Source organism: Piliocolobus tephrosceles, chromosome 13, assembly GCF_002776525.5.
Source record: "Piliocolobus tephrosceles isolate RC106 chromosome 13, ASM277652v3, whole genome shotgun sequence".
Lineage (NCBI taxonomy): Eukaryota > Metazoa > Chordata > Mammalia > Primates > Cercopithecidae > Piliocolobus > Piliocolobus tephrosceles.
Genome location: NC_045446.1, coordinates 109,249,390 through 109,260,073, shown reverse-complemented (window position 1 = coordinate 109,260,073; position 10,684 = coordinate 109,249,390).

The following is a 10,684-nucleotide window of genomic DNA, read 5'->3' as shown; positions in this document are numbered from 1 at the left end:
ACTTACCTGCACACACATACACACACACACATGGGTTTATAGGCACATACACAACTCTTTGCTCACAGACACAATTCATCATTACAAGCAAGACCCACACATATAGTCACACAATGAAACTCACAAATATGTGCACACACACACATTGATACACACACTCTTACACACACTCCCCTCTCTCTGCAGAGGCAGGACGCCCACCGCAGAGCAGGCCAGGCCACAAGGCAGCATCAGTAGCTTTTTAATTTTTGAGGGTCCCCCATGCTGATGGCTGCCCCCCACAGCCATGCTGTTTGTGTCTGCAGATACACAAACGTTCACACACCATCCCAAGGGCTTTGTCCTTTATGAAATCCACCCAGGTCCGAAGCTTGTCCCTTGATCTGGGGTCCCAGGCAGTCCCATCCGTACCCTTAGTGGGGTGAGTGCACCAATGTCTGGGGGTAGAGGGGGTGAAGGAGGAAGTCCTACTGGCTTTCAGTGGTGGTTTACTTTTATTTATTATGATAGGCATCACTATTTTTGGTAAATGGTTTAAAAATCTATCTTTTTAATACAAAACAGATGTTTGGCCGGGCGTAGTGACTCATGCCTGTAATCCCAGCACTTTGGGAGGCTGAGGGGGGCGGATCACAGGGTCAAGAGATCGAGACCACCCTGGCCAACATGGTGAAACCCCGTCTCTACTAAAAATACAAAAAAGCTGGGCGTGGTGGCACGTGCCTGTAGTCCCAGCTACTCGGGAGGCTGAGGCAGGAGGATTGCTCAAACCCAGGAGGCAGAGGTTGCAGTGAGCTGAGATCGTGCCACCGCACTCCAGCCTGGCGATAAAGCAAGAGTTCGTCTCAAAAAAAAAAAAAAAAAAAAGATAATTAAATTTTTAAAAAAGCACTGCTCCTATCTCCTACCCCCTAGGCTGGCAGGCCTATGGCCTGCAACATGGCAGGGTTGAGATTCCAGATCTCTGAGTCAGATGCTGGGATTCAAATCCTGGCTCCAGCACTCACTGATGAGGGGGCTTGGAAAGAGCTTAGTTCCTGCTTCCTCATTAATTCCTCACCTATTTCATACAGTTGTCATCAGGATCAAATGCGATAAGGAGCTGAGCACTGTGCTCGGCCTGGGGCATGAACCTAGTACATCTCATTTGCAGCTGTTTTTGTCCTGACATCCCCTTCAACCCTGTGCTTTCTCCCCATCTGTACCAGCCTCTCCCTTCTCTTGTCTCCCTGTCTGACTCTTCCCCTGCCTCTCCTGCCCTCCACCTGGGGGTGCTCAGCCCCTGTACCCTCTGCTCTCCTCCCTCCACACACCTCCCTCAGGGGCAACATCCACTCCTATCACCTACCACAGTGGTTTGGGCAAAAAATGAGAGTTTTGATATGTGCCCATTGGGTAAGTTCTTGGGAGCCTCAGTTTCCCCTTTGGTAAAATGGAGATAAGTCTGCCTCTCCTTCTCACAGAGCTGAATGAGGCTGGGCCTGAGAAAGGACTTTGAGACTGCAAAGCCTGAGAAACATGTCGGTTGTCACAGTGGACTGTGGCCCGTCACCTCGAACCTCTCCTCTAGGTCAGCAGTTGCTCCTCCCTCCCAATTCCCAGGAAGTCCTTTCTACTTGCGGCACTTTCAAACTGCATCCTCGGCTCTCCCAACCCCACTCCTTGTGTTCCTGTTTCTCCCCACATCTCCATCCTTCTCCCACACCCAAAGTCTCCACCACCTTGGACTCTTCCCTCCATCTCTCTCCTCCAGCCACCAATACGTTCTTTTCCTTCAACTTCAGAACCTCCTTTTACCCTTCCCTTCTTTCCATCTCCACTGCCAACACCCAAGGCCATCACTGGTTTGCCGCAGAGTCACTCCCCCGGCTTCTCTCGTGGGCCCATCCTGCCAGTAGCCAGGGCAGTTTGCCTTTTCAGGCACACCTTTCATCCCATGGTGCCAGCCTCCCAGGGGAAGTCCAGATCCTTCTGCCTGACTTTCCATCTCCACCAAAATCCACCTCATCTTTCACTGTATGAGCAGACTACAGGGGGAAGGGGTAGCATTTTACCCAATCAGAGCAAGAGACAAACTAAACACACCTACATCAGAGCCTCCCTGAGCCCTTGCTCTCTGCCACCTCCTCACCCCAGAAAGCCCCTGCCTCCCGCTGCCCATTTAACTCCCATCCGAGCTCACCACTCAACTCAAGAAAGCCCTACTCACGGAGGCTTCTCCAGCCCAGAGAAATCTCTCCCTCCCCTGACATTATCATCAGGCCTGGGATTTTTTTTTCCTTAAAACATTTTTATTATGAAAGATGACAGACATACCAATACATACAATATCATAGCAAAAAACGTGTGCTCAACATTTTTTTAGTTCTACTTTTTAATTTTATAAATGTTATGCATCCACAAGGTTTAAAGAGTTACATAATTCTACTGGGTTTGAAACTAAAAACAAAACACGACAGTAATCCCTTGCTTTCCGACCCTTCACCCACCCCAGGCAGAGGCAACCACTCCTCAGAGGCAACTATTTCAATGCTTTTAGCTGATTCTTTTGATATTTACCTCCAGATCTCTTTAAAATGTGCTTATGTCTTTGTTATTCCATTTTTAGCATTATCTATTGACTTTCCATTATATAGCATGAAGATTTGGCCATCTTCCCCCTCCCGCCATCACACACACACACACACACACACACACACACACACACAACCCTCCTCTCCATTCTGACGATTTATGTATATTGCAATTTTTGTTAGATCAGTATTTACATGATTGTGACGCTAAAGATGCCGTTCTGATACCAGTTCCTTTGTAAGTGATTGCTTTTTCCTTGTCTTTCTCAGGAAACTTGTAGAATCTTCTGTTCATGATGTTGCACCTTGGTGTGAGCTATTTTTTCACCATGTTGGACACTTGGTAGGCGTTTTCAGTCTGGAAACTCATGTTCTTCTGGCCTGGGACTTTTCTTGAGTTAGTTTACAACTTCCCCTCCTCTGTTTGGGTTTTCTTTCCTTCAGATAGAGGACTTCCCGGACCACTCCACTAATTTTCTTATCTTTTCTATTTTCTATATCTTTGCCTTCTTTGTTCTATGTATCAGTCCATTCTCATACCACTATTAAGAACTGTCCGAGGGCTGGGTGCAGTGGCTCACGCCTGTAATCACAGCACTTTGGGATGCCAAAGCAGGCATATCACTTGAGGTCAGGAGTTCAAGACCAGCCTGGCCAACATGGCAAAACCCCATCTCTACTAAAAACACAAAAATTAGCTGGGCATGGTGGCATGCACCTGTAATCACAGCTGCTCAGGAGGCTGAGGCAGGAGAATCCTGAACTCAGGAGGCAGAGGTTGCAATGAGCTGAGATTGCACCATTGCACTCCAGCCTGGGTGACAGAGTGAGACTCTGCCTCAAAAAAATAAAAAAATAAAATAAGAATGAACTGCCAGAGACTGGGTAATTTAGAAAGGAAAGAGGTGTAATTGACTCATAGTTCTGCATGGCTGGGAGGCCTCAGGAAACTCACAATCATGGTGGAGGGTGAAGGGGAAGCAAGGCACCTTCTTCACAAGGCGGCAAGAGCGAGAAGAGCCAGGAGGGGGAGATGCCAGACACTTACAAAACCATCAGATCTCGTGTGAGAACTCACTTACTATCATGAGAACAGCACGGAGAAACCGCCCCTGTGATCCAGTCACTTCCTACCAGGTCCCCCTCATGACATATGGGGATTATGGGAACTACAATTCAAGAGGAGATTTGGGTGGAGACACAGTCAAACCGTATCATTCCACTTTCTGAGAGATTTCTTTGGGCTCAGGAAACCATACCCCAAAATGAAGTCCTCAGCAGCAGCCTCAGAAGCAAAAGCTCTTCTCTGATCTTCTCCTGCCCTGTCTCTCTGTCCAGTTCTCCCTCAAGGCCAGCCATGGAAACAAGAATCCCTTTTCCCCAAAGCCAGCCATGAAACCTAAAAAGATAACTCTCATTTTCCCTTTGCCTTTCTGTGTATACAAACTGGCCATAAAGAAATTATCCGACCTACCTTGTTAGATTGTAGGTTGTGAGGCCCCCTGATCCAGAGAGGGTCTGATGCACATCCAACGGAAAGAATGCGTTCTCAGAGAGGCCGAGAAGAATCTGGACAGACAGCCCTGCTGGGTTTCCCCACTCAGTCTATCAGCATTAGGTCAGACCCTCTTTCTTTTCATTATATTTCTACACTGCTGTCCATACTCGCCTTTTGCACGTTAAATTTTCCACAAAAGTCCAGAGGTCTGAGGGCTTTGGCCCCCACATTTCCTAAACTTTATCCTCTAATGCTTCTACTGAAATTTTCCATTTCTCCTGTTATATTTTTAATTTCTAAGAGCTCTTTTTTGTTCTTTTATATAGCATCCATTTCTTATTTCATGCAATTCTCTTCGCTTATCTAAGGATATTAATAATAGTTCTTCAGAAGTATTCTTCTCCCTACATTGCACTTAGCACTGCTCAGTCGCTTATTATCTTGTTTGTCTTGACTTTCCCGCATTGTTAGCGCCTGTGTGAGAGTTGGGGACCAAGTGTTAATTGGAAGCTCTTAGTGGGTGGTGGGACCTGTCTGACCGTGAGATCCCCGTAGGGTGAAAGGCTTGTATTTGGGGAACCTCTGATGTCTGTATCTTTAAGTCTTTCCTCTTGAGCTAACCAGATTCCCCAGAAAAAAACTCTTCCAGTCTTTGGCTTAGAAGGTAAAGGCCTGACTGCCAGCATTCTCAGGAGAGGGATATGGAGGCCTCAAGCTCCTATCTGCATACGTTCATTTTGAAGAGACCAAAAACCCAAAACGAGAAATAGAAAGATATATGATCCGTATGTTCCTTATCTGACTAAAACACAGCTTTATGTGAGTCAGCGGCCACAACCCTGCCCCCCTCCCACCCTCCAGGGAGGTCAACTGACCTTGGACACTACGAAATTCCAAAAAAATTAAAGAAACTTCATCAGAACCTCCCATCCTTGAAGCCCTAACCCCTTCTTTTGTTAACCATGTATGAACCTTTTACTCTGGCTGTCCAGCAAGGCACTCACTACTGACTGCTTCTGCACATTTGTCTTTTCTCCTGTTAATCTGTCTAATGTCCATTCATTTGCAGGGCCCCAACTACACAGACCCAAGCTGGTAGAGAGGAAGATTTTTCTGCCAACAGTTTCATCTCTTTCCCCCTCTTTTTTTTTAACATAGTATCTCCATCCTCAACCTGGCATCCCCCAGTCCAGAGATCCTGTTTTACCATTTCCAAGAACAAACCTCAGTCTTCTGCCAGCATGGAGAAAGAGCAATTATCCACTGCTATAGTTTACTTTCTTTTTTCTTTTTTGAAACAGAGTCTCACTCTGTTGCCCAGGCTGGTGTGCAGTGGTGTGATTACAGCTCACTATAGCCTTCATCTCCTGGGCTCAAAGGATCCTCCCACCTCAGCCTCCCCAGTAGCTAGGACTACAAGTGTACATCATGATGCCCAGCTAATTGTTTAATTTTTTTGTAGAGAAGGGTCACACTGTCAGGTGCAGTGGCTCACGCCTGTAATCCCAGCACTTTGGGAGGCCAAGGCAGGTGGATCACGAGGTCAGGAGTTCAAGACCAGCCTGGCCAACATGGTGAAACCCCATCTCTACTAAAAATACAAAAATTAGCCAAGCATGGTGGCGGGTGCCTGTAATCCCAGCTACTCAGGAGGCTGAGACAGGAGAATTGCTTGAACCTGGGGGGCGGAGGTTGCAGTGAGCCAAGATCATACCACTGCACTCCAGCCTGGGCGACAGAATAAGATTCTGTCTAAAAAAAAAAAAGAGAGAGAGAGAGAGAAGGGTCACACTATGTTGCCCAGGTTAGTCTCAAACTCTTGGCCTCAGGTGATTTTCCTGCCTCGTATAAAACCTGACACTTACGAAACCATCAGATCTCATGAGAATCAACTCACTATCATGAGAACACTGTGGGGGAAATCATCCCTATGCTAAGATTTAGCCTCCCAAAGTGCTGAGATTACAGGCGTGAGCCATTGTGCCCAACCACTGCTATGGTTTGAATGTGTTCCCCAAGTTTCATGTGTTGGAAACAATCTTCAAATTTATATGTCAGTTGGAGGTGGGGCCTTTGGGAGATTACTAGGATTAAGTAAGATCATTAGGGTGAAACTCCTTCTTATAAAGCCACCAGTCCCATCAGGGAAGAGAGACCTGAGCTGACATGCATGCTCCTGCCCTCTTGCCATGTGATGCCCTCCACCATGTTATGACACAGCAAGAAGGTCCTTGAAGAAACTGAGCAGATGATGGCACCATGTTCTTGGACTTCCCAACCTCCAGAATTATTAAAAAAAAAAAAAAAAATTCTTTTCTTTATAAATTACCCCATCTCTGTTTTTGTTTGTTTGTTTGTGACAGCACCTCATTCTGTCACCCAGGCTGCAGTGCAGTAGCACAATCTTGGCTCACTGCCACCTGTGCCTCCCGGGTTCAAGTGATTCTCCTGCCTAAGCCTTACAAGTAGCCGGGATTACAGGGTGCCTGCCACCACTCCCAGCTAATTTTTGTACTTTTAGTAGAGACAGCATTTCACCATGTTGGCCAGGCTGATCTCGAACTCCTGACCTCAAGTGATCTGCCTGCCTCGGCCTCCTAAAGTGCTGGGATTACAGGCATGAGACACTGCACCTGGCCCAAGATCTCCTTATTTTAGCTCCCTTCCTCACTCTACTTTCCAGCAACAGTAGTGTCACCAATGCCTGAGACTCTGGAGGGGTTTTGGGGAAAGGGGGTGGGAATTGGCTTTTTAGCTTTCCCCTTTTTCAGTTTAGGCTTCAGCTTTTTCCAGTCTACTCAGTTTACTCATTCATTGCTTTACAGTTTCCAAACTTGTGCTACGGTTGTCTTCTCTCCCATTATTTCTGGCACAGGGCAAACCCCAAAATTGGGGCTCAGCCCGGGAGGCCACGTGGGTTCTTGGCTTTGTGCAGGAAGAAATTCAAGCACAGGAAGGAATTCAAGAGGAAGCAGAATAAAGTGAAAGCAAGTTTATTAAGAAAGTAAAGGAATAGGCTGGGCACGGTGGCTCACTCCTATAATCCCAGCACTTTGGGAGGCTGAGGCAGGTGGATTGCCTGAGGTCCGGCGTTCCAGACCAGCCTGACCAACAGGGAGAAACCACGTCTCCACTAAAAATACACTAGCAGGATGTGGTGGTGTGCACCTGTAATCCCAGCTACCCGGGAGGCTGAGGCAGGAGAATCGCTTGAACCTAGGAGGTGGAGGTTGCAGTGAGCCAAGATGGTGCCACTGCACGCCAGCCTGGGCGACAGAGCGAAACTCCATCTCAAAAAAAAAAAAAAAAAAAGAAGGAAAGTAAAGAAATAAAAAGTGGTTATTCCATAGGCAGAGCAGCGGGCTGTAGGCTGGCTATATTTATGGTTATTTCTTGATTATATGCTAAATATGGGATTGATTATTCATGAGTTTTCCAGGAAAGGGGCAGAGATTTCCCAGAACTGAGGGTTCCTCCTTCTTTTATACCATGTAAGGTAACTTCTGGACTTTGCAATGGCATTTGTAAACTGTCATGGTGTTAGTGAGAGTGTCTTTAGCATGCTACTGCATTGTAATTAACATAGAATGAGCAGTGAGGACTATCAGAGCTCGCTTTTGTTGCCATCTTGGTTTTGGCAAGTTTTGACTGGTTTCTTCGCCTCATCCTGTTTTATCAGCAGTATCCTTGTGACCTGTATCTTGTAAAACAAGTCCTGCCGAATTTCTGTCTCATCTCCATCTTTGTGGGTTTCTGATTTTTTAAAAATCCCTTTATTGTCACTTTAGGGTTTTCAAGAAGAGCAAGATGAATTGTGTGCATTCAATTCACCATCTTTACCTGGAAGTCTCCATCTGCATTCCACCTTTGAACTGATGGGCTTATGCCTTTTAATGAAATCCTTTTACTGTTATTTCCATAGGCTCTGGGGAGTGTAAACTAATAGATGGGTTCAACTTGCCATCTTTAACTGGAACTGATTTGTTTGTTATTAAACTTTGCTCTAGACATAAATGTCTATCTCCCCACTTACAGCACTTACTGTGGTGAGCTTCTTAAGGAGAATTTTTTTGTTTTGGTTTTTGTTTTTTGCCTCAAAAGCCAGCACAATGGCTGGATACTAAAGACTTATGACTGGGCCTAGGTTTTCATGTTATTTAAACTAACTTCCCTTCTTCTCGACAAATATGCATTCAACAAATATTTACCAAATATTTAGTAAGGATCTACTCTTTGTCAGGTAATATCCAGGCCCCAAGCACACAGCAGAAGTCAAGTCCAACTGAGTTGATGCTCACATGGAACTTGCATTCGGCTCTGTTGAAATATCCTCGAGGAGCTTATTACTTCTCAAGGCAGCCTACCCCATCACCTCCTGCTGAAAACTGGTTTCCCATTACTTTCACTCATTGGTCCAAAGCCCTCCTGGCAGAGGCTCCCTCTTCTGTAGGATAGACCTCCAGTTAAGTAAAGACCATCTGTGATTCTGTTTTCTTCATACTTTCCTTCAACCACTCATACAATTCCGGCACCTCCTCCCACAATGAAGTCACAAAACACTCAGGACGCTCCCCCATTCTCTTCCTTCTTCTCTATGAGTAGGAAAGTGGGATGAAGTCAAAAATAATATATTTAGTCTTTGTCCCAGGTTCCTGGCACAGAGCTTCAAAAACCTTCAGAAATTTGAATGATAGGAATGTCTTTTGTTATTCATAATGAGCCCTTTTCAGCCACGCCTGAGTTTATGCTAATGAGATGACTCACAGCAGATCCCCTAGACAGTTTCAAAACAGAGGCTTGTTCTCAGGAAAACCAACCAAGGGATTAAAGAGTTGGAACTTTCAGCCCCTCCCCTCTCCCTTCCACCTCCAGGAAAAGATGGAGATGGAGTCCAGTCACATGGCCAATGATTAAATCAATCTTGCCTACATAATGAAACCGCAATAGAAACTCTGAACAACAAGGCTTGGAGAACTTCCTGGTTGGTAAACATACTAATATTGGCATACCAGAAGGGTGGCACACCCTGACTCCAACAGAAGCTTTTGTGTTCGGGACTCTTACAGACCTTGCTGTGTGTGCATCTTCATCAGACTGTTTATTTGTATCTTCTACAATAAAATGGTAATTGTAAATATAATGCTTCCAGTGAGTTCTCTGAGTCATTCTATTAAGTTATCAACCCAAAATGGGGGTGCAGAGGAACCCCTGAATTTATAGCTGGGCAGGCAGAAGTGTGGGTGACTTGAGGACACCCAGGACTTGTAGTTGGTATCTGAAGTGGGCAGTCTTGCGGGACTAAGCCCCTTAACCTATGGGATTTGTGCTAACTTCAGGTAGCTGATGTCAAAATTGAATTGAATTGAATTGAGTGACATCCAGTTGGTGTCAGGGGACTGGTGTGGGAAGGCAGAAAGGGAGCCTGCTGTGATGCCCGGCACCCCAATATCTTTCCCTCTTGGCCTCATGCTCTCTGCCCAGCCAAAGAGAACTCCATTTACCCTGGGAGCACCATTGTTTGATGGGATGGGCCTGGGGCTCTGAGGAGAACAGCTTCCTTCCCTCTACAATTGTGGGTACCGCAATCTATGTTTCCCATTATTTCTCTGTTTGAAGGAAGGTTTAGTTATCATCTCCATTGACTGTAAAACCCTTCAGAGTTGTCTTGGCTCCTGTGAAATGTCCAGCTTAGGTATGGGCATTCAGGGGATGCTCAGTAATGTTGGTTGGCATGTGTTAGCTTGGCATGCGTTAATTTGCCCTTTGAAGAGATCCTGTCCCTCCTCCACCCGCCTTCTCTCCTGCAGACTCCCATGAAAGCTTCATGAGTGCTCAGAGCATCCTCACTGGAATGAGTCCTAGAGGCCCAAGTCTAAGTTTTGTTGGATTAGGAGGAACCCACGTGGATAAACATCACACCTTCAGTTTTTGTTGGCTGTTTTTGAGGCTGTTGTTTTGGTTTACTGTGGAACATGCACCTGTATGTGTAGGGGTGGGGGTGGCTTGATGAGTGATATGCATGCTGAGGTGTCTGGCCAGGCATCCCGCTTCCTGCAAGACAGGAGTAAGAATAACAACTCACATCTGCACATCCTTCTACAGACTATCAAGTTCCTTCCCACACCAAAGAGCATCCTCCCAACCTGTGTTTGTCTGTAACCCTAACCAATATCGCAGTTTTACAGATGGGAAAAATCAGGCTAAATAAAGTTAGGTAACAGCTAGCGCATGAAGACGTCTCAGGTCTTCTGACTGCAGATTTCTTGAGCTTTCTGTTCCACCATTCTGTGACTCACCTGAGGGCAGAGGGGACCACAGTGAGTGGGCAGAGAGAAAGGTGCAGGATCTTTCTTTCCCTGCCATCTCCCTTCTGTCGCTCCCGCTGTAGTTCTTCCCTCACTGGCTCCAATGCACAGAGCCAATTATGTGCCTCTGCCAAGCACAGTCCAGCTGTGGGGTGGGAATGGCAGAGAAGAGCCAGAGGCTAAAAAGCATCTGTACCTATTAGCCAGCAGTCCACAGCATTGGATTGGGAGGGGAAACAGCTGGCATTGGCTGCAACAACACCTTCCTTCCTTCCTTCCTTCCTTCCTTCCTTCCTTCCTTCCTTCCT